General features: G+C 36.8%; 1 long non-coding RNA gene across 1 annotated transcript in view; it reads left to right on the plus strand.

Moving 5' to 3' along the window:
* LOC102060937 (uncharacterized) overlaps nucleotides 1-15,575 on the plus strand; it is a 48,853-nt gene extending 33,278 nt beyond the window's left edge. The window contains exons 3-5 of the long non-coding RNA XR_003381162.2: nucleotides 2,456-2,544; nucleotides 15,227-15,369; nucleotides 15,471-15,575. This is a non-coding gene — a long non-coding RNA (uncharacterized LOC102060937). The remainder of the gene's footprint in view (nucleotides 1-2,455; nucleotides 2,545-15,226; nucleotides 15,370-15,470) is intronic.
* The last annotated feature ends 7,740 nt before the right edge of the window (nucleotides 15,576-23,315 follow it).

Here is a 23,315-nt window from a genome sequence, read left to right on the forward strand (position 1 = left end):
AAATCTATTAGTCACAGCTATTACTACTGAATTCACAGAATACATGTTTCAGGGTTAATCAAAAATTACAGTATGTCAAACCATCTAATAAACAGATACATTTTAAGACAGTGAAGAAAAAGAAATTCTATTTTCTTGTGACCAGTTAGTTAAACCCTGACACTGTCACAGGCTATGAGGCTGTCACCTCCACTAAAGTCTCTTTCTACTGCTTTGGAAGTTTTGTGAGTTTAGGCATATTTTTAGCAAATACCTTATGCATCTCTGTTTCCTTAATTGTTACTGTCTTTCCTGACTGCAAAGGGAAAACCACATGAAGGAAAATAATGATAGATTCTGAGGAAATTGTCTGAAGTTCTCTTGGAAACTAACAGAAAAATTCTGAATAGGAAATGGCCTCTGCCAGGAATCAAATTGGTCAGAAAGTTTGCCCTTTTTAGGCCCAAAAGTTTTCAAACTTTTCAGATGCTGGTTCAAGGGAAGAAGGGAGGTGGAGTGGGCTGTCAGCAGCTGCACACAGGGGACACGGCGCTGACTCCAGGGAACACTCAAGGAAGCTGGAACAAAACAAACAGTCTCACCTACTCCCACCTAACCTGAAGGTGGAAGTAGCAGGAAAAAGCTGAATTTACTGAGGCTGGGACTGAAAGATGAAAGCTGAGTTAAAGGTCTTTTGTTTGCTTAAGCCTAAGCCCTTTTCTGTGTGTTTGAGTGAATAATGCTTTGTTTTGGAGAAGCTGGCTAGGGGTCACTTCAATTCATCTGCTGTTGTAGGCTCTTGGAAGAAAAGGCATATTGATGACAAACACAGTTGGGTCTGTCAGTTGAACATGAGTAGTAAATGAGAGATTGACGCCAGGATTTCCAGTCTGAGAGTGGTAGGACCATATGGCTCTATCCACAAAAAGTTGAAGGTAACAAACCTCTTCTCAGGAAAGTGTGCTTGAGAGGTATGAAAAGGCACTTCAGTACAGTTTATCTGTAGTTGCAACTAATCTTATAATTCTTTCAGTTTAATAAAGCAGAAAATTCTCTACTGGAAATCCTTTCCTCTAATTTAAGCAAACTAAAAAAGAACAAACATTTACTTAAAAATGTGTAAAATGCTATCGTCTTTGGTTTCCTGCCAACAGTTGATGTGCTCAATAAATGATCCAGAACTAGCACATCTCAGTTCAGCGCTTTAAAAGGAATATTTGGGAGATATGTTAGTGTATGTAGTTTTGTTCTGAATAGCTGGACTTCTGCTCATATGGTTTAAAAATATTTGAAGAACTATCGAGTGGCCTTAAAAGATTAAATATTTATATTTATTAAAGGATATTTCCTTCTTTGCATTCTTTTTTTAAGCATGACTTGTAAACACCTGGTAGGCAGTACTGATTGCATGTTCCTGGTAAATGGAATGCTCCTGAAATCAGAGACCTGCTCTGCAGGCAGGCGTGGGTGGTGTGGCCCAGGAAAGTTTCAAATCGCCCTTTTTAATGACTCAAGATAGATGTTCAAAATGACAAGTAGGGGACTCTTATTTTCTGTGTGTGTCAACAAAGAGGAAGAATGTTGAGTCCTCATTGACATATATGAGCCACTACAAAACCTAAAAGCAAAACTGGTTTCAGTTTGCTTTAAAATTTGTGTTATTTTTTGACTGCTAGAAGGCCATAGACAGTATGTGAACGAAAAGGCAAGCTCTTCACCCCAGTGTTACTTTTGTATTTGTAGTTCAAAGGGACTTTCTTTTTGACTATTAAAGAATTCATTAAAGAATGAAGATTTGATCTTATTTTGCTAACTTTGGGTGATATAGTCTGTTTCACTGAACCTGGAAATGGACTCTTGTTCTTTTCTTGATAAATGACCTGTAAGTAAATGTTTAAACTGGAATGCACAGGGATAGAAATTATATTTAATGTTATTGCAGATTCATCAGTGTATGTCTTACTTTAGGAGTGATATACCAGATAGCAGATTTTTCTGTCCTTTGAAGGGAGGAAGTGGGATGTAAGAAACAGGAAAACTATTTTTCCACTGAAGTAAGCGTCAGAGTTCATGATTAATGTTTAATCTCAAAAAATATTTAACTGCCTCACAAAGGGAATATTCTATGGTTTGTCTAGAATTAATGTCCTACCACCTTTACAGAGAGGAAGGCCCACAGACCTTGAAGTACAAATCATGCCATGTAGTAGCAAAAGAAGTAAGTAGTCCTGGGAGTGACAAATCTCTAAAATTAATTCTACAGATATATTTTGTGTTCATTCTTTTGTTTTCAAGTTCCATATGGTGGGAGCTCTAACAGAAGTTCTTGCTGCTGAAGCTTTTTTTAAAGGCTATGTGTGGAAATATATATATGTATATATATTGTCAGAATCTCCACTATTGCATGACTTGATAATGGAATACCTCCTTCTGGTCCTCTTAATTTACTGAAATATTATCGTTTTCCATTCCTCAGTCAGGTTTGGCTGAATCTTCAGCTACCAAACCCAAGAGTCACTGGATATGGAGACAGCTCAAGACAAACTCACATGGATGTACATGCAGGTATTTCTAGGCTAAATCTTAACTGAATTAAAAGAGCTATAATGACATATTTTATTATGCATCTAGTTTAGTATGAGCAAAGGACTTGAGCACCTTCTTCCAGGCATTTCACTGGTGTTGATGGTTTTCTCAGTAAAGAAAAATGTGGACAGAACGATCAGTGACACCTGGGATAGGTCCAAGTTGTGACCTGATGTCAGCTCCCAGACAAAGCCAGCTGTTTTGGAAGGCTGTGGAGATGTGCTGATCATCATCTATCTCTGACTTCCTGAAACTTTCTGTCAGGGAGCAAAAGGCATTTTTCAAAATATAAATGATATTTTAGAATAAGGGTCTTGAAACTTCATACTCTAAAAATTTGCAACTAAATGCAAAATCTGTCATTGGAACTCTTTTAAAGCATATAATAAGATATGTAAGAAAAGAACATTAGGAAAGTTAGGCCCCAGCAAAACCTTTGTCCCATGTTCATCTCAAAGGATAGTGCATGAACTGAAAAACATCTATTGTATCTGTCTGTAGCAAACAAGCAACTAACAGTCCTGCAGCATGGAAATTGCTGATTCAGTCCTGATTTGAGAAGCTGAATCATTATTTAGACCCATAACTAGGACTGCATTCAGAGTAAATGTACCTGTTATCGCCTAAAGTACAGGTAGCCTTCCTTTTGGACTTTCCAGATAAAATTCTTCAAGTGTTTAATCACTTGACCTTGCTTTAAATAGAAGTGAGGCATCTAATACCTTTGAACTTAAAGCTTTGAAGTCCTGGGTCACAATGTGTTTCTACTCTTTCTTTATCACTGATCTACGTAACTGCTTATTTAATTTTGCCTCATACACAAAACCCCATGGTTGGTCCTGGGTTTTGTGTAATCTCATCTTTCTCCTGCTGGACTAGACAGAATCAATACAGTAGCTTTTTTATCTTTATTTTCTGTTTGTTTATTTATTTGTTTGGTTTTTTTTTTCAGTTAACCTAATTTTGTGTAATTAAAAAAAATCCAAAGTCAAATAACTAGTTGGAAAATTCAGTTTTTCTTCCCCTTCACTTTTTTTTTTTTTTTTTATAACTTCAGGCTCTACTAATGATAGATTATGTTATCCTTGCCCTTTTCCATTCTAGAACTAGTTTAGAATAGCCAAAAAAGCATTTTGTTTGCATACCTCATTCTTAATTTGTCCTTGTGGTACATCTCCGTCACAGTGTGACACTGTGATGAAGTTAAGCAGTGAAAGAGGATATTTTCTGTGCAGTGCTTAAATTGCACAGATACCTGAGATAAACCTGAGATAGGGCTGGGGTTTTTTTTTGTGGTGGGTCTTTTTTTTTTGTCCCTTAGCTGCAGTGATAGAGAATTTGGGAAGTCACCTGTCTCCTATCCCTCATTTTGCTTATGTCACAAATTGAAATAATGAACCCCGGACTACTCTTTTTCCTTCCCTTTCTAGCTCAACATTTAGTCACAGTCTTTCCCAAAAGACCATCCTGTAGTCAACTCTTGTGCTTTCTTGGCTGCCCAGAAAGGTCACAAAAATTTTCCTGAATGTCTTCTTCTGGACTTGGAGGCTTATCACAAATGTTTGAGAACTGGCTGTTAGTTTGCTGAGTTTGGGTTTTATAACCTTATTTTGGAACTCTGGAGGTCTTGTTCTGCCCTAGGTGGAGCAAGGCTCTTTCTAAGTCCTAGTAAGACAGAACATTAAGTAGAATAAGGCAGAAGGTAGGAAGAGAAATACAGATGGCAAGCCAATATTAATGTGCTTTCAAGGGATGGGAACTTTACTGGGCAGACACCAGCTGGACAGCCATGCTGTGCTGTGCAGGATAACCAGCTGTGGAGAGGTTCACCCCTTCTGTATATGGTGTCTCCTTACATCTACTGCAGCAAAACTCTCCAAGTTCTCTTGACAGAGTTTGTTACCCTTTCTTAATGCCTGATATGCCGGTCAGAGCATATCTAGCATATCTGGAATCCTGGAACAGGATATTCCCTCACATTCCCTTACAGTGTTGTGTGTATATGGCTGTGCTGTGGCCACTCTTGCTGGAATGCAGGTTTCTCAAGCCTTGTGTAGAAGGCTCCATATGGCAGATGGGGTTTGCTCAAGACCTTTATCTTCCTGAGCACACTGGCTTCTGCCAAACTCCTGGTACAGGTACTTGTTTCTATCCTGAAGAGTTGTTTTCTTCAAGTTAAATGAAATGGATCCAGGGGAAATCCTCTAACTATTCTAAATGCTTTTAAAAAATTTAATCAATTGCTTCTCTGTTACTGTATTCCTGTAAAGATCATTAACTTCGTCATTGCAATGTAGTAGTCAAACTGTAATAATTCTGCTATCAGAGAACAGAGCCCTCCACAAATTTAGAAAAATAATTATGTTAAGCTTTTCCGTCATTGTATAGGCTGATGATCAAAATTAATTTCCTTAAAAATTTTAATAGAAATTCTCCATCTTGGAAGGAAATAATTCTCCATTTTTATTTGCCAGTATGAATGCAACAAGAATTCTGATTCCTCCTTATCAAATAAAGAAATAACTGGTTAAAGCACACAAAAAATTAAAAATCAAGATATTTTTAAGTTATCACATCTTTTTGTGGTGTCTTTGTGGGAATGAAGAGATATACAGGATAAATAAAATTTGAGCAGTTTTCTGTGCAGTTACTTCCACTGTTGGGATCAAAATGGATGCATCTTGACTTTTCTGCTTTCTTTCTCCTATCTCTTTCAATTGTATTTTTCAATGGATGCCTTTGACAATTCCACTGTTCTCTTTGTGGTACTTCAAGATAGAGAAGGGATGATCCATTAGATCATTTCAGCCCTTGAAGGAACATAGTTTTCTGGTTGTGGAAGTAGGGTTAATTAAAAAACTGCATCTTTCTGTAGGGTGATAAAGTGCACAATTGTTTACAAGGACTTGTGGGACAGGTGGACTTCAAAGTAACACTACTCAGAGAAGGAAAATCTGTCTATATGGACAGATCCTGTCAGAATGTAGGGCTTGTGACTTAAAGTCAGCTGAATGGATATGTCCCTTTTGTGGGATGCAAAACTGAGGGGGCAAAGCCTCTTCCTCCCTCAAGGGTGGGGAAAGTGAAGGTCTTTATTTTTCCTGAATTTTGAAAGCATTATTTCTTGATATTAAATGATTTGAACCCTTAAAATATTTTGAGCAGTTTTTTTTCCTCTTCTTTTTCATTCCCACTTGCCTGCTCCATATATCTGCCCAGCTGTGCTAGTAAATTTGATAAGATATTTTAACAGTCATCAGTGAATTATTTACTTTCAGTTTGATCTAAGAGCATAGCTGTAGAAAGTAATCACAGCTTCACACTCTGGTGCATAGTGTCATATTTCCTTATAGGTTTTGATACCTCATTGACTTAGTTTCATATCACATTTCTAGAGTTTATAAACTAATTGTCTATTTCTTGGGGTAAAGCAGATCATAATTTTAAAATCTTCTTCTGAAATAAGCTGTAGCGTGATACTTTGTGTCTTGATGCAGTTATGATGATAGAGCTACACTGTGCTAATTTACAAAATTTCTGGTTGGACACAGTGTGGTGTGCTTTGGAGATGCTCCCTCTGATTGGACATTCTCCCTCTGTCACAAAAATTTCCCCATGAAATATGTCACAATTTGCTTTTTGGTACACCATGTATAATCTAAACTTTTCTTAAATTTCTGACATAATAGGATTCCATTGATTGAAGAGTTCAGAATAGAGTTTTAAACCTAGAGACACATTATTGAACTGAATGCAACTGAATCAGAAGTTGGCTTTTCTGTGAAATCAGAAGTTGCTCAGTATTTAAAAGAGAACCTAGGAGAAATATCTGGATAATATTTTCTTTTTTCCCCTGTAAAGTACTGTGAGCTTTATACTGGTACAAATTAGCCACTACAAAACTGTGTGACAATTAGGGGTCGAAATTCTGATCTTTTGGTCTCTCAAGGTCCACAACCTGTGCAAAATATTAAGGAATTTCAGTTTGTACTGTAACACAGAATGACCACAAAAATAACAAACTAGAATACATATTTAAAATGTACCCCTTATTCCTGAGTTGATTAGATTTCTAAAGCCAGAAGGAATAATTAACCTGACCCAGTCTATAAAAAGGCTGCTTAATGTCAATTGGTAACAACTACATGATTCTCAATAACCTGTCTTTCAAAAAAAACTACTACACTAAATATAAAGACTTTGCAGAGATGCCTACTTTACCACTGATCAAAAAGTATTTTTCTTGGGTATTCCCTACTAAAAAGTCCTTGGAAATGGGGAGGAAAAATGGTTAATTTCCTTTCAGAATACAAAGTACCTAGGTTTCTTTTTCTTCCCCTGTTGATTTCATGTACATTGCAGAAGGTATCAGCAAAAAACCTGCCCCCCCCCAAAAAAAAAGAAAAAAAGAAAATCTTTAAAAAACATTGATAAAAGACCAATGTTGATTTTAGACTGAAATTGTTTTTCTGAACTTCAGCCTGGAATGCATATGTAAGAATGAGTTATTAGCTGTTGTTATCACTGAGATATCAATTTAGGACAGAAGTACTAACCTAATTTTTGCTAGAAAAAAAACATGAATCTCTGCATATCAATCTGCTTGCAAAGTGTTTTCAGAGTGAGCAGGGGAATTTTAGGGTGTTTGAATAAAGAAAATGAATGTTCTCATTTATTAGGAATCATCAAACCCTCCTTTTGCTGTTACACTTGTGAGAAAATTTCATCAATAAGCATTTCTGCAACAAATGCACACATTTTCATGGCCTTTGACATGATCCAGTGTTTTATGATATTCAATTGAAGTTACAAATCCTTATCCATATTTTCAAAAATATCTACTATTGGGAACATTATCAGGGAAAAATTTAAAATTTTATAGTTCATTATATGGCTAGACTGGGATAGTCCTCAAAGATTTAGTTCTCACTGATATTCTGCATTTTCACATTTATTAGAATGTGATAACCAAAATTAATTAATGTAAATTAAGTTAAAGCATTGTACATACAGTTATCCTTTTTTCTTTCCTGCATTTTTAAAAATGTTTGTTCACGTTCATCCTACCAACAGCAAATTCATGATGTATATGGTGTTCAACAGTTTTCCATCTGTGATTCCCTACACATTACTGCCATGACATGGGACTGCCAAGTAGTAAGTTTTGTTGTAGTGGGTATATGTGAATGTACAGCCATTAATTGCTTTGAAGCCTTCACAAAGGAGCTTGAGTCCTCACCAGAGGACATTTTCTGTGGTGCTGGCTGTCTAACTCCCATTGTCTGAGTGCCAGTCACACTTCTGAAAAATGATAAATAATGTTATTGCACAATCTTAAATACATGAAATAAAGATGCCATCACCCATAGCTCATCTTGCAGTCTTGTAGTTCTGAGGCTCTCTGTCTCCAACGATGTTAATCTATGTCAATTTTGTGACTACATGCACAATTCATTGATATAAGATTGCTAAAATACAAAGCAAGGTCTTCCTTCTAGTCTGTGAGATCTTGAAGCCTCTGTATGAAACAATATTCACATTTCCACAAACATTTCATTCTTGAAATTATATGGATTTCAACAGATAGCCATGCGGAAAGATCTTTTCACTTGTCTCTCTTATGAATGTTGGAAGCAATGATCTTAAGGTCCTTTTTGATCAGTCTTGGCACATGCTTTAGGGAAGGCACATTACATCTTTTCCTCTGAAAAAGAGCTTTTTAGAAGCCTGAAAATTAATCTTTCCAGTTTTGGCATGAAAATATTCACTTATGACTTTTTTGCTCCTTGCTGCAGTCAGCATAGAGCTAGACCTGACACAAGGAAAATCAAGCAAGTTCTTCAAACCTGGGAGAATCTTCTTTCAGCTAAGATCAATCCATTCAGAAATTCACATAGGAAAACTGAGATACACTCAAGTTTGCTATTTATGAATGCTCCCAAAATGTTTTCCATAAGTACTTCCTGCATAGCTCTGTACAGACAGAAGCTGCACAAGGCGGAGTGTAAACAAATCAGGCTTTGGGCTTTCCCTTGAGGGGATGAAAAAAAAGAAATTTATCAGCTCCTATCTTTTCTTAATAAATCTTGTAATAAATTGTAATGAAATAAAAAGTAATCTCTATGACACTGAAAATGCATAATTCTTATAAATTTCCCATTTCTTTGCCTGTAGATGGGAATTTAACCTTTTTCCAGCACAATGTATTCTGTGCTAATTCCTTAATTTTTTAAAGGTGTTTATTTTGACTCCTTCACTCATTCTTCTTAGATATTATTTAAATAATCTGAAATACTGCTTTTCTGGGCTTACAGGAGTAATTTATCCCATTGTACTGATAAATGATTGTGGAAATTGTGTAATCTGAAGCTGCCAATATATATGCAGTACCTTAAAGTGATACTTAAATTTAGGGAAATGTATTACCCTTCTTCCCTGAAGCTACCTGTCTATGTGTGATCTTGTGGACTTGAAAAATAATATTTTTCCTTTGGTACTTCTTTTCCTGTGAAATAGAATAATTAAAATGCATATGATAGGTGGCTGCATAAAGATTCAGGTCAAATGTAAATGTGTTGAGTGTCACTGTAACTTTCTCAGGACTGACAGTGTAAAAAAGAAGTAATATTTCCTAGGCTGCACTATGAAGGCTACTGGGCTCATTTCACTTATGGTACAGAAAGCTACTGAATTTCTAATTACTTTATGTCCAACTTAGTAAAATTTTACTAATTTATAGTTTCTAAGAAACAGGCGCTGCATGGTTATATAGCTGGTCCATTATCTACCTATAGCACACGCATTTTTTCCTAAGGTACTGAGAAGTGGTAGTTATCAAGAGGTCTGTTTGTAGTGATCGAAATGTAGGAAAAAAAGAACCCAAAATGCCATTAATGAAGCCATACTCTTCAATTGAAAAATATCTTCCTCTTTTCCCTTTCATGAATTCATTTTTTGTCTCCTTTGCTGCACTGTCTTTGTTTGTGCAATGTTCAGTATCCATAATGAGTTGTTAATGAGCTGTCAATTATGAATGCAATTTATAGAAAAGAGAGATTGAGGACTTGAGGTGCTCTTTCAAAACAAATAACTCTGTATCTTAGTTCTCTTTCATTTACAAATATCCACTCTTTCTGTTACAGTATCTTTTATACTGAAATCTTAATCTGAGTTACTCTGAATGTAGTTGCACATTTAATGAGTTTCCTTTAATGATATATTGACTATATCCTGAATGTTGCAATGAACAAAGAATATAGTATAATGAAACTCTTTGTTATACCACGAGCAGACTCAGAGAATTATGGTCATTAAGCTGTGATCCTGAACCAATGAATTTAATGGAAAATTTGCTGTCAAATTCAGTATGAACAGAACCAGAACCTAATTTCTTAAAGGCATTCAGAAATATGGTCCTTAATAACAGTTTTGTAATACATCATATACAAATACAAAGAGAATTAGTTACAAGCAACCTAATTACACTGTAGGATGAATTGGCTAATGCTCTGTACTTACAGCTTGGACTCCCCTATGCACAAAATCTGAAATGATTTGCATATTCTACATTTGATTTTCACCTTTAAAGCCAGGAAGGCTGAGGCACAGAGTCTAAACCAAAAGTCAAGATTATATAAACATCATCAGAAATGAACCCAGGTCTCTCAGCTGTTAACCCATATATAATCGTGTTTGAACACAGCAGCAAACCCCACTATAAGAGCGGGCATCAGGTGGTATGTGCACTCATCAGGCAAATGAGGTCTAGTCACTCCATTACCATTAATTACAGTTTTAGTGATCTGAAATTGAGGTAGCTCATGAAACAGAATTTCTCATGAAAAACTAGTTCATAGACAGATTACCTTGAGTGAACCCTCAGATTTTTTGAGCTCCATTCCTTCTCCAAGTAGAGGAATTCCAGGATGACCTTTGCCATCATTAGAGAAATAAATATTTATTAGAGGTTGTATGGAGCTGCTTTAGAGAAATCAGTTACTGGTGGTTAGCAGAGAGGATGCTGAGGTTCTAACTTGGTTAGTTAAGGAATGAGAGTTAGCCCTCTAAACTTTCAAAATAGTCAAATTCCAAAAGAGTTGTGTTTTCTCTATTTATTTTATTTTGATTGATACCTGTCTCCTTAGTCAAATGTTCCTTGTGCACAGTAATTTTGCAGTTCTGCAGAACTAGAGATTTTAGTTTTGTTGTTGTTGTGGCCGTTATTCACCCTGGCTGAAGTTTTGGAAAATCCTGGTATTTTATCTCCTGTCAGAATCAACATCTGGCAAGAACCAAGCATATGAAATCTTTCAAATATTTGCTCTGAGAAATGCAGCTGTGATACTATACCTACAGCTCTGCATTGCTCTTCTGAAACCTGGCAGGAAATAAAAAGAAAAAAAAAAGAGAGAAAAGAAGCTGTTTAAAATCATATGACAGGTTATTATTTTGTTTAATGTGAAATGTTCATCTGACAAGCTTATTGAACTTGATTTGTGTACCGAAGCCTTCTGCAAATCTACAGTCTATCTGATTTCCCTTCCCCCTCTTCTTCTCCCCGCTCTGCCACTAGCACTGACATCAACCATTGTGCCATATGAGGGGAAAAAAAAGGTACCTGGAGTATTCAAGTGATTTAACCAGTTTGATTTATGTTAATGGTACAGAAGAGAATATTTTTTGGTCCTCAAAAACATAACAGGCAATTGATGTGCCATATTGCAGTATGGTTTTAGCCATCAACATGTCAAGATTTAGTTTTGCTGTTAACATTTTACGATTTAGAAGGCTATAAGAATATGTGCAGTGTAGCAACAACTCAGGCATCATTCCCCCAGCTATATTTATAGGGCTTTCATTTTTCCCTTTTATAGAGAAATTGAAAAAGAAAAAGGAAGGGAAAAAAGGCTGACATTTTCTGTCTTTCATTTTCTTCAGTCTGTCAGGTTTTGAGACTAGAGAGAAAGAAAACTGAGTACTAATGGTTTGTTTTCACATCGAAGTAGATTCAGGGCATAAGAATTCATATGTAGAATTTGTTGATTTCTTGCTAAACTAAAGATAACCTGTGCATAAGGTGCAGCTTCATTGCATTTATCCACTCCTATTTATCCCTACAGCTGAAAGCTGCATGTTTATCATGCTGTGGAGATGCTGATCTATATAAGCCAATTGTCTGAAAATCTGGAAGAACTGTGTGCAGTGTACATGGTCATAGAAACATTTATTTTCCTTCTAGACCTTCAATTCCCTCTATTTCTGCTGTGGAAAATCAATAAGATGTACTTCTTGGTGTTTAAGTGGGAAACTAATTTTTTCGTACTGGGAGAATGTCACAGTGGCTGGTGCTGCTAAAATAAGATCTAAATTCCTCTTTAGTGGGTATTTTACTTCCCCCAGGTTTTAAATTGATGATAACTGGATAAAAATTTTTGCTGACCATTTAGAACTAGCACTAAAAAGTAAATGGGACAAATGAAAAACTTACCTACTGAAATTTCTGTGCTTAAACTTCCAACTTTAAAAAGCAACTTGAATCATGGGTGATAGGAGACAGTACAAATTGTATGAGTTTTCAAACTTCTTTCCATGTCCATTTCAAATCATCAGACTCATTGCCAAGAAGGTATTGAAATTCTCTGTGAAGATCTAATTAATGCCTATTTTCCCCAGTTGCTCTGGGTAATGAAGAAATGCCTAGTATTTGGGACATTACCCCAAGAAATTTGTCTTCCTAAAGTGTATATTCCCACTACATGTTTTATCAGGGCATTCTGCTTGTCATGTCAACAGTATGAAGAATGACATACACACTTATTTGTGCCTCATCTGTTTCACAGTAAGCAGAGTATATTGGAAAAATACTTAAAATGTATTTTAAAAATTCTTTTATTACTTTCTGTCTTAAAATTTCATAAGCAATTTAACATTTTCAAACATAACAGCTTAAAAAGTTAAACAGCATCAAAGTTTTTCTCATAGCTTCCACTTTTGATATTCCAGAGCTCAGTTTGGCATGCACTTATCTTCATTTATCTTTATTTTACTATGACTACATGAAATTGCATATGGTTTCAGAGAACAAGTCTTTCTTGCTTCAAACACTGATGATTGTTGTGTCATATTTCTTTTGTGTGAAAATCTAGGGCCTGGAGCTATTGACTACAAGAGAAAGATCTGGACAGGCTCCAGTGAGTCTCTTCACAATCTTTCTCTTTCCCTTTTAATGTGAGCTGTTATCCAGCTGAGCTTCTTTGGTGAATTACTGAGAAATCAGGAAAAGATACAGAAGTCTGTTCCTACATCTGTGAAAAAAAAAAAACCAAACAAACAGTGCAGCAATTATCAGAATTATCAGATCTTTGGTCTCTGGCCACGTTTAAACCGTGGAACCCCCAAAAGCTGCCAGTTCCAGAGGCATGACATCCAAACTAAATGGGACTTTGATGCGTGCTACTTCTTCACTTCTGTTTCCCCATTCTGTGATTTTGGTATAAGTCAAAAAGCATGAGCCAGAGGAATGGCCAGGAGAAAACAACTTTCAGATACTGCCAGAGAGCAATTGTTCCCTAGGTGTTAATCCTCCACAGGTTTTACCTGCTGAGGCTATTGCAAAGATGAATTATTTGCCTTTGAGCTCCTATGTGGTGACAGCAATATCACAAAGAATTCTATTGAGAAATAAATATTTTTCTGCTCAGTGAAGAGACTATGGAATAAATAGGGTCAGAACTACACAATAAACAGGAAGATAAAAAGAAATATTGATTATTTGCTCATGAAGAGAGAGCTAGTCATCTTGTGCATTGTGTTGAAAAATACTGGGTAATTACCTAATTAAAGATTGTATCAGCAACACACATAAACAGCACAGCTGAGTGAATCATGAACAGGCAAAATTCTGATGTCAAAGCAGATAAGTATGAAAATGCTATAAACTCTGTGAGGATTTTGCTATTGAAATTGATTTTGTATGGAAGATGTTCAGCTCCCACAGTGAGGGACTTTGATTTAGTATGTAAAGTAGAAGAAAATTTCCAGCATTTTTTATTATTTAACTTGCTACCCTTAAAGTTCTTTGAATATAGTAGTATCTATTAAATGCAGAAGAGTGTATGAGATCTTTAATTTAAAAAATAATTTGTATGGGGAAAGGTGAAGTAGGCCATGCAGATCTTTTTAATAGAACATCTAACGCCAGCAAACTTTTTTTTAAAGAGGATTCCTTTTCCTTCAAAAAACCGGAGCTTTGTAGTTATTTAACATTCAGGTTTACTGTAGAGAAACTGATTTACCTTGATTCAATTTGTAATGAAAGAGGGAAATTGTACAGGGATAAAACAATCTATTCCACAGTTCTCAACTGAACTGATGCTTAGGTTTAAAAGGCAAGAATTTTAGTTGGTTGATAATTTTTTGAGTATATGTTGTGATAAGGCAGAGTTTTCATAATACTTTTTTTTTTTAAAAACCCTACAGAATGATTCAAACATGTCAGTCAAAATGGAGTTAGTAAAAAGTCTGAATGGACCTAGACGACATAATTGAGGTTACAATCATGTTATAGTGTCTTCTGAATATAACAAAAACCAATAATTTAAAAAAAGGTAGATGCAGTAATTTCCAGAAGTCCTTATTAACAAAATATGTTATTCAGTATGGAAATCAGATTGTATGTTTTGACTTTATGCATGAGGTTTGGTACCCTTGGGTATTCCTTAAGGAGCAAGAGCATCTGATTTCTTCATTTGCAAGCCAGAAACTTGACAGCCACAGATGCAAAGTAGTCCAGCTTAAGGTGTGAAAGCTGTTCTGTGAAGCCGGAATCCAGGCAATTAAGCAGGTTTCCCTGCTCCCCAGGTAGACTGGTATTTAGCTAAATTGTCAGTACTGAATATGCTGCTCTAGGAGGAAAGGTGGACTGTGATAGACAGAAGACTGGAAGCATTTTTTGAGAAAAAAGATAAGACAAGCACCTAGGAATTGAGATTGCATATTGCAATAAATGCATTTTTGCCTTTGGTTCCTCAATATTTTCATCAAGATCCTTAGAAGCGTAAATGATACAAATAGACCAGAGTGCAAACTCTCAGCATATCACATAAAACAGAATCTAAACTGAGGCTGCTCCTGAGATATTATTTACCAGAGGTGCATGAGTAGTGCAGGGCAAACCCGTCTGCCTTAACTCACTTCCATATCACTCCAGCTTAATAAGCAAATGATTGCTCAGGTTAGTGGATGCTTTGACAATGGATTAATTTGTGTAAGACCTACATGCATAACTTCTGATTTTTGTAATCTGTTTGTTTTAAAAGTGTGTTAGGCATTCGTGACAGGAGCATTGAGAAGTTAACCTCAGTATGAGTCAGAACCTTCTGACAGCTCTTCATGTCCCAAACCCTTCTGCCTGCCTTTGGTGCTGGGTCTGAATGTGACTTACAATATGTTCCTCCCTACTCTGATGCATAAGAGAATGCTCTAATGAAAAGTCTGGTGGTGTTTTGCCAATGTAAAACAGATGTAGTGTGTGGAGTACCACTAATGAACTTAAGGCCTTGATTTTCTTACTGTCCAACTGAAACCTTTCCACTTACATTGCAAATGTAATACTGCACCTCATAACTTAGACCTAAGGCTGAGAGCACAACTGTTCTTACAGGGCTCCTGATCTCCTGAAGTCTTGATGCCTCTGAGTTAATGCACTGCCTTGTGAAAGGACTGCATGCTGGGGTTTAAGAGAAAAGCTTTCCTACATGCAGTGTCATCTACTGGTGGCAGCCCAGGTCTTGGACTGTATGACGCGTGAGTAGTGGGTTGTGCAGCAGACAGGCACAAAACTGGGAGTGGGAAGGGGAGCACATTTCCTGACCCTAACAGAGCATGTAATTCCTTTCTTATTCCAGCCTCCTGCGGCCAGTGGGGTGCTTGCATTCCTGAAACGAAACACTATGACAGTTCTGTACACCTGCTAACATCATCCCCAGTGACCTCCATAATGGAAGAGAAATTCAAGGTAAGAGCCTTCAAATTATTCACTGCAGGACAGCTGAGCAGTATGCATTTAGTTATTTGCCTGGTTCAGGTGTCTGGTTTAGTAGTAAGGCAAATGCAAGGCTCCCAATGCTAGTGGTTAAAAAGCCCTGAAGTCTGACTGCTTAAGTATCCATGTTTTCACTTGTCAGATTTTTGAGTAATATTAAAACCCACATCCAATAAAAAAAACTTGTAAAACCTGAAAAGCAAGTATCAGGAAATAAATAAATAAACTGATTAGCTGTATGATATGTAGCAGAGCGTAATCCGATCCTATTTTCCTATTTCGTATTCACTATATATTTATCTGGAGTCTACCCGCAAACCTTCTCTAAAATAGCCTGAGTCAATTCAGCCATGCAGGGGTCTACTGACAAGCCCATTCAGTTTCAAAAGAGATGAGATAACATTTTTAGATGTTAAGAGAAGTTTGAATAGAAATGGATCATTTAGCAAAGCACCTTCATCATTTTTATTGCAGTCTCTTCATGAGCACCATAGTGGGTCAGAGCTAGCATATAATTTTGCTGTTAGATTAAGGAGTTACTTTTTCTGAACGATATTAGAACAAAGTTTACTGCATCTAAGATTGTTTCAGTCATATATTTTACAATGTTTCTTCCTTTGAACCATATCTAACAAAGCTTCTGCTCTCTTACCCATACAGAACATTATTTTCTGGACATTGGTTCTGAGAGAGGACAAGGCAAACTGTAGACTGCCTTTTCAGCAAGCTTTATTTCTCTGCTGGGAATTCAGTAGGGAAGACAAAAACCTAATGGTTGTCACTGACAGTTTACCCAACCATTTTAATACCCAGCCATTTTAAAGTGCATCACAAACAACTGTGCTCTCTTCATGAGCAGTATTCTTTTGCTGTGTGAAGTTCAGTGGACATTTGAAAGGATGTAACTTACATAATCTTTAAATAATTTTACAGCTATGATGAGTGAGGTTTGTGGTGATAGACAGGATTTATAGTAGTGGTTGATTTCTTATTATGAAAGAAAATGCAGTATGAGCCAGGAAAAAAGTGAGAGAAATCTCTCACAGTTTTCTTCTTCAACGTTTTGTTTCCTAGAGTGAAACCATTGATAATAGGGATCAGTGTAAATATGCACCATGAGGAGCAATAGCCATGGTGATTCACACTTATCCAAAAGGGCTACATCATCATGTCCTATGAATAAGAACATCCCTTGAACAAGAACAATCCAGCAACAAAGCTTGTTGTAGTAGAAAAGCCTGCAGTTTGTGATTAATAAGAAATAGGTTTAATAGCAATGTCTGAACTACTGGAAACCTGCAATAGCTCTTTGGAGAGTATAAAGTGGCATTGTTCCTCATAACTCTCTGTCGCTGCTGTAAGCCATCTGAGGTAGTGCTATTTTAACTTTTTTGTTGCTTGACATTTTCTTATTTTAATTGTGTAAACTCTGTGTTGGACTGAATTCGGGCATTAAGAGCCTCACCACCCCCCTCTTTTGATTGTTTCTTTTTAAAGCAAGAGGAATAAAATTAATTGCTTCTGATCCACCACAATGGTAATTACATAGTCCCAAGTGGGACCTGACCAAGGATGAACTGCTGCTTTTGCTCTCTGGCTGGAGACACTAGACAGGGATAATAGAGAAGCACTTGTGTTTCAGTGGGCTGGTTGTTCCCTGCAGCAGAGGATGATAGAAGTCTATTGCTGGACAATTGCACTGTGGCATTTGCAGGTTGCAACAGCATCCCACAAAGACTGAGAAGAAAAAAGTAATTTCCGTGGTTGTATATCTCACTTTGCTAAGTGTCTCTGTGAAAACTGTTGGCCTGCTACCTCTTTGCTCCTTGAATCTTCATTAGAACATACACTGTTATAACAAACGTAGCAAAATCATTAAAAACAGCTTGTACACTGCATGGGCCTAGAAGAGAAAAAGAACCAGTGATAAAAACAGTGCTAGGAATAGTTAGAAAATGCTGGCATTGCAAAGGAGCCACAATCATTGCTTTTAGATGTAGTTATCTATTTCTTTAAGAATCTTAAAGAGGAAAGTAATTAAAAGCATGAATGTTTTTCTAAAATAAAAATAAATAGATTATACCTTCAATTCTTTCTGTAGAGAGGACTAGAAAAGAAACTTTGACAGTAAGTAAAAGTGTTTTGCACTTCCATATGTCAGAAAGAGGAGGAATTTTTCTGATCTTTAAAAAACTCCTAACACTGTATTTTAAATGCAATAAAGCACATGTATAAGAAGATTGTTCAATGAACATTTAATGCATCGCATTGAGTTAGGTCCCTGACATCATGCTGGTGACTCACAAATCTTTAAGCTACTAAATTATAATACATTTTGTTTATTTTTCTGATTTCTATATGTTCACGGTACAATTTTTGTATCAAGTAATGTATTGAGCAAATCAAGAAAGGTTTTTTTTCTTCTGAAGCTGATTTTTTTAATGTGCTTTATTGACATAATCCAAACCTGTGATGCTTGCCATTAAATTAAAGGCATGAACAACAAGATTATAAGAAACATTGTCTTGATTACAACAAAAGCTGGAATAGTTTACTCATTCAATTATGTGAGTTTTTCAAAGTTTTACAGAAAGAATATATAAGATGTAAATGATGGTGGGAAATTTCTTGTTGACATATAGTCTGCAGAGAAGGAACCACAAGACACATATCTAAATGCTTCTATAGCTGAACGAAGGCTTTACATGTCAGAAATGTTTGTGTTTTCAAATACACACCTTTTGAAGATCTTGGCATGGATTAGCTAAGATCTATTATATATGTCAAGTTGAAGGCAAACTTTATGTTGGAAAGAATATGCTGAAATTCCACAAAGATCTTGAAATTATTGTGCAAATGTGATTGAGGTTCCACAGATTCCAGTTATCTTCTTTCCCATGAGATTTTGGAAAGTAATTTTATTTAATTAGATTTCTGATTTAGGCAATTTCAAAATGCACTTGAATAGTATATTTAAGATTTTCTTTGCATCACAATACTAGAAATTTAATTAAAAAATAAAATCAGATTTTTTTATGCATTAATTTTTCCGGGAGGTTGAGACTCCATGCAAGGTAGCAAACATTACCAAAACAAGTCTTATTGAATGTTATACTAGTTCTTTGAGGAGACAAAAGTCACTCAATATATCTTTTTATCTTTTGGAAGCTGCTTTTAAAATGTGTATTGCTCTCATCCCATGGCATACAATTATGACTTTAGAGTAACTGCAACTTCAGTTAGCAAATCAAATACATTTTTACATGCATTTTTACAAAGCAAAACATTACATTTTAACAAGGCAAATACATGTATACATACATATACTGAAACCTGTCATCTAACAAACACCAGCCATTTTCTCAAAGTGCAGTTCTGGCGAAAACCCTTTTTACCTGATTACCAGGCCATCATAAAATCTTATGATGTGAGTAATGTCTGCAATATCCTTAATCTCATCTTTAAAGGCGCTTTAGCTTTCAGGAAATTATATATACAGCATGACTTTAGTTGTCAAAGTGCTATCTGCTTTTGTAGAGAGCTGACATTAACTCAGGTTTCCCTTGGTTATTTCAGTTTTGCTACAACCAGTTCTGCCCCCTGGGCACTGGGCTGTACCTCAGTCCTCAGGTGCATCGCCTTTGCTGGACCATGTCACCTCTGCCAGACTCAGTGGCCTTGGAAGTGTCTCCAGCTGTAGTGACCTCCTTCTCCGATGCCAGCAGCAACTGCAATCTCTAAAACATCTGTCAGGCCACCTGCCTGACTGCCAGGAATAAAGCACACCCCGACAACATACAAGGAAGGTTTAAGGGAATGCTGTGCAGAGATTCCTAAACAGCACAGAGAACTCAGTGATAGCCAGAAATATCCAGCTACTTATTACCAAGGTTGAGTGCAGTTCAAAGAGCATACTGGGAACGAGCAATTTTTAGAGTGGATGTGTCAGGATTTGCTGGGGATTCTCAGGGAAATCCAAATCCAGAGGTGGCAGGAGAACAGCAGGTCTCCCCTCGCTCAGCTGATTTGCATTCCTAAGCCGATGCCAGTCGGGAGGGAGCGATATCAGTGAGCAGAGTGCTTGGCAGTGGCATAAGAGGAGCGGCTGCGCATTTGTGGTGCATCACTGCAGCTCTTTGGGAAGGTGGGTTGGTGTCAAGCACTTTTCAGTGTATCCTGCCTTGGACGTGAAAGCCAGTCTGGGTTAGAGCCCTTCCCTCTGGCAGCAGTGCACGGAGCTGAGGTGAAGGGTTTGTCTGGAGAACACCTGCGCTGCTGCTCTGCCGGTGCTGGCATACAATGGGCTTGTGGGCTTCTTCTGTTGGTCATTGTGAAGCTGAACGTTTCAGGCTTTCTCCTGACTTCCTCAGCACTGTTCAGCTGGAAGGCGAGGGAAGCTGCAGCATAAGCCATGCATGCCTTCCTTTCTTGGATGCAACTGCCATAAACAAACAAGAGGTGTGAAAAGCATGGTGCTATCTGCGGAAAATGATGACATGCTGTTCAAAAAATGGTGGGCCCTGTGAATGTTCTGTTTTCCAAAACAAAATCCTACTGACTAAAAAAAATGTTACAGATGCAAAAGTGTGTATGAAATGAAAGAATAATTGCTAGCATGGATTCATAATTTTATTATGAAATAACTTCAACTACCATTATCTTGTCTGAAAGACCTACTGCTGTCTCTGATTTAGATACTCATATTTAGGTTTTTTTCTTTCCTTTGCCTGGTTTTTAAAATTTTCTTCATTACTGGAAGCATTTACATGATAACAGGATCCTTGCTTTTAAGAGTTCATCAGCTCCAGCCACTTAGTTCCCACTTGAAGTCATAATCTTCTGTTTATAATTTCATAATTGTTTGTAGTAGAGGTGATTAAAATATTGCAAACATAGCATTATTTCAGCTTCAGGCATAGAACAAGCAACAGATGAACACTTTAGGAACAAAGATGATGTTTTCATGTAAATAGTCCAACCAGTACAAAGTAAGAGGAAGAAATGAGAATGCAGAATGTGCCCAAATGCAATGTTTTTCATAGCTTTCTTTTAGACAGCAATTGCTCTTTGAAACACAAGCTTTTCAGAACCTCAGATCTTCCAGGAGAATATTTCTCTCATCACTTATCAAGTTTTTCTACTATATGAAATGTTTCTAAATGCACACAAAAAATAATTAATGCATTGATTGCCACAATAAACTCTCCTATGCATTAAATGGCAGAAAGTTCAGATCTCTTCCAGACAAACATTTGAATTTCCTCCTTGTAGAAACTCAAGTCAGTGTGATCAAGTGTATTCAGACATTCTGGCAGGAGGCGCTGAATTTGGGAGTTCATGCTGCATGTCTGTGCTCCTGCACAGCCTGTACAGCAGGCTCTGAGGGCTCGTGCAGCTCCCTCTGCAGACCTGGGTTTCCAGCCCCAGCCCCTTGCTGGTGCTTATTGTCAGCACCCTGCTAGGGACAGCCTCCACACCATGTAATCAGATCATACTTGGAAATTTGGTACATCTCGGGGATCTGTCAGATGACTGCTTCCTAAACACGCCCCCTCTTCAGTTGCCAAACTGCAATGCCTTTGTACTGATGTAATTTTATATGCTGTTTAAGTTGCTGAATACCCAGAAAATTCATTTCCCTCCCTCTCACAAACCCCAAAGGAACTTGTAATCCAATGATAAGTGGTTATCTCTCAGAAACATTAAGTACAGAGATATGTGCCACTCTTTTATGCACATAATAATTCATTAAATTCACAAGAAGATGTACCGATTCTGCCATTTTATTATTTAAAAAGAAATGTTAAAAACAATGAGGTATTTTGGTTTTGCTCTTCACCCATTGTTGTTTTGCTGCACATATTGCTTTCATGAGAAGAACAGGACTGTGAGAATGAAACATTTCTCTAGAAAACTATATGTGCTCAACATTATAATTGGATAATGCTGGGAAAGTTTTTTTAGAAAAACCCTGCCAAAGATTGACTCTGAGGGACAAGTAAGTAATGGGAACTTTTTTCTCACACTCTTTGCCTGATGACTCTTTGTTTAAAGGGTGAGAGATGAGTTCATTAGTCACTCAGAGGCAAGATATCTGAAGAGTTATCTGAAGGTAACACAATAAAACAAGCTTCTCATGGCTGGTCCTAAGTCATGCCAGGGCCTCTTGAATATCAAGTTTGTCAGATCCAAGTTCCCTGTAAAATATAAGCCCTGGTGCTTAAAGGCATCATTCACAGGAACCAATGACTGGCAACCAGCTATCTCAGAGAGTAAGAAATACCTAAGAGGGAGGTATCATGCATGAGAACAGTCCTTTTTGTGTAAAATCTGAGGCTGAACAGGCTGTTCTGGCATGGGCAGTGGGGAGGTGCCATTGCAGCCCCTGGGGGGCCCACCCTCTGACACACCCTGTGGGGACATGGCCTGAATCTCCTCCCTCCTCTCACTCCTTCCAGCTTCAGTCACTGGGCAGCCTCATTCCTGCTAAGTGCTCAAAAAACATAGCTATGGCACCTGAGGACATGGTTTAGTGGTGAACATTGTGGTGGTTGGACTTGATGATCTTAAAAGTCTCTTCCGATCTTAATGAGTCTACGACTCTGTGATCTCTGTGTTGGACAATTCAGTGTTGGAAAATGTTGCCAAAATCTGTAGATAGCTGACAAAATATACCTGTGTATATTCTTAAATAATTTATGCATTCTGAAAGTAATTGCTTATTCTAATAAGCTTTGCCTATATCAGTATGACTTTCCAGAAGAAATTCTGTAATGGGAGAATTTTCCAATTTCATCTTTTTAAGGAAATTCAAAAGAGGGAACTAGAAGAATATTCCTTAAAATATAAACAATTTAAAGTGAATTATTAAAGGAACAGAATTAAGGCAAAATGAAACAAATCAGTGAGGGTTCTTAGCTCTAAATTTCAAAAAAATTTTATGTTGATTTATGTGAGTTGAGCTTCTGAGCCCAAAGTTGTTGCTGGTGGCAGCTACTGTTTAGCTTGGAAATATGTTCCCTCATTGGTAAGAATACTTTTTTTTAACCCTCTGAGGCATTTTTCAAAAGGATAGGTAGAGAAGAAGGAGAGGTTGATTGACCTATTTTTCAATAAGATGTCACTTCTGGAAGAGGGATTTTTGGGAAGAAAAGGGAGGCAGAAAAGAGAGAAGACATTGTTTTTCTCACTGTCATTAATGAGAACAATACAATGGTAGCTATGGCCAGAGATAAAGTTACCTGAACTTAGATTATAAATTTAGGGAGTAGAATATGTTGGCTAAAGCTTTTTATGTCAGAAATACAAAAATGGGCAGCTGTTTTGGTTCTCTATGTTTTTTCTTTTTTAAATATGTCATAAAATTGATGTTAGGGTTTGCAGATATAATCACGCACTAATTAAATACATGTAGAATTTTAAAAGAATGGGCATGTAAGTCTTTCCAAATATTGGTGCATAAGCTAAGACTTTTCTTGTTTAAAAAGTACCAGCTTATAAGGAGAAAAAATGTGCTCTAATTTAGCTGGACAGATTTGCAAAGATCTTTGAAAGTGTGAAAAAAGGGATAAGAAGAAAATGTCTCCTTTACAATCTGTTTATGGCTTTGGGACTGTGCTTTATCTTGACAAATCAGATAAAGATCACTTGACAGGAATCCACTTATTCTTATCTTGCTAGCAACTTAAAAACTGAATTATTCATCCTC

Source organism: Zonotrichia albicollis, chromosome 3, assembly GCF_047830755.1.
Source record: "Zonotrichia albicollis isolate bZonAlb1 chromosome 3, bZonAlb1.hap1, whole genome shotgun sequence".
NCBI classification, from domain to species: Eukaryota; Metazoa; Chordata; class Aves; order Passeriformes; family Passerellidae; genus Zonotrichia; species Zonotrichia albicollis.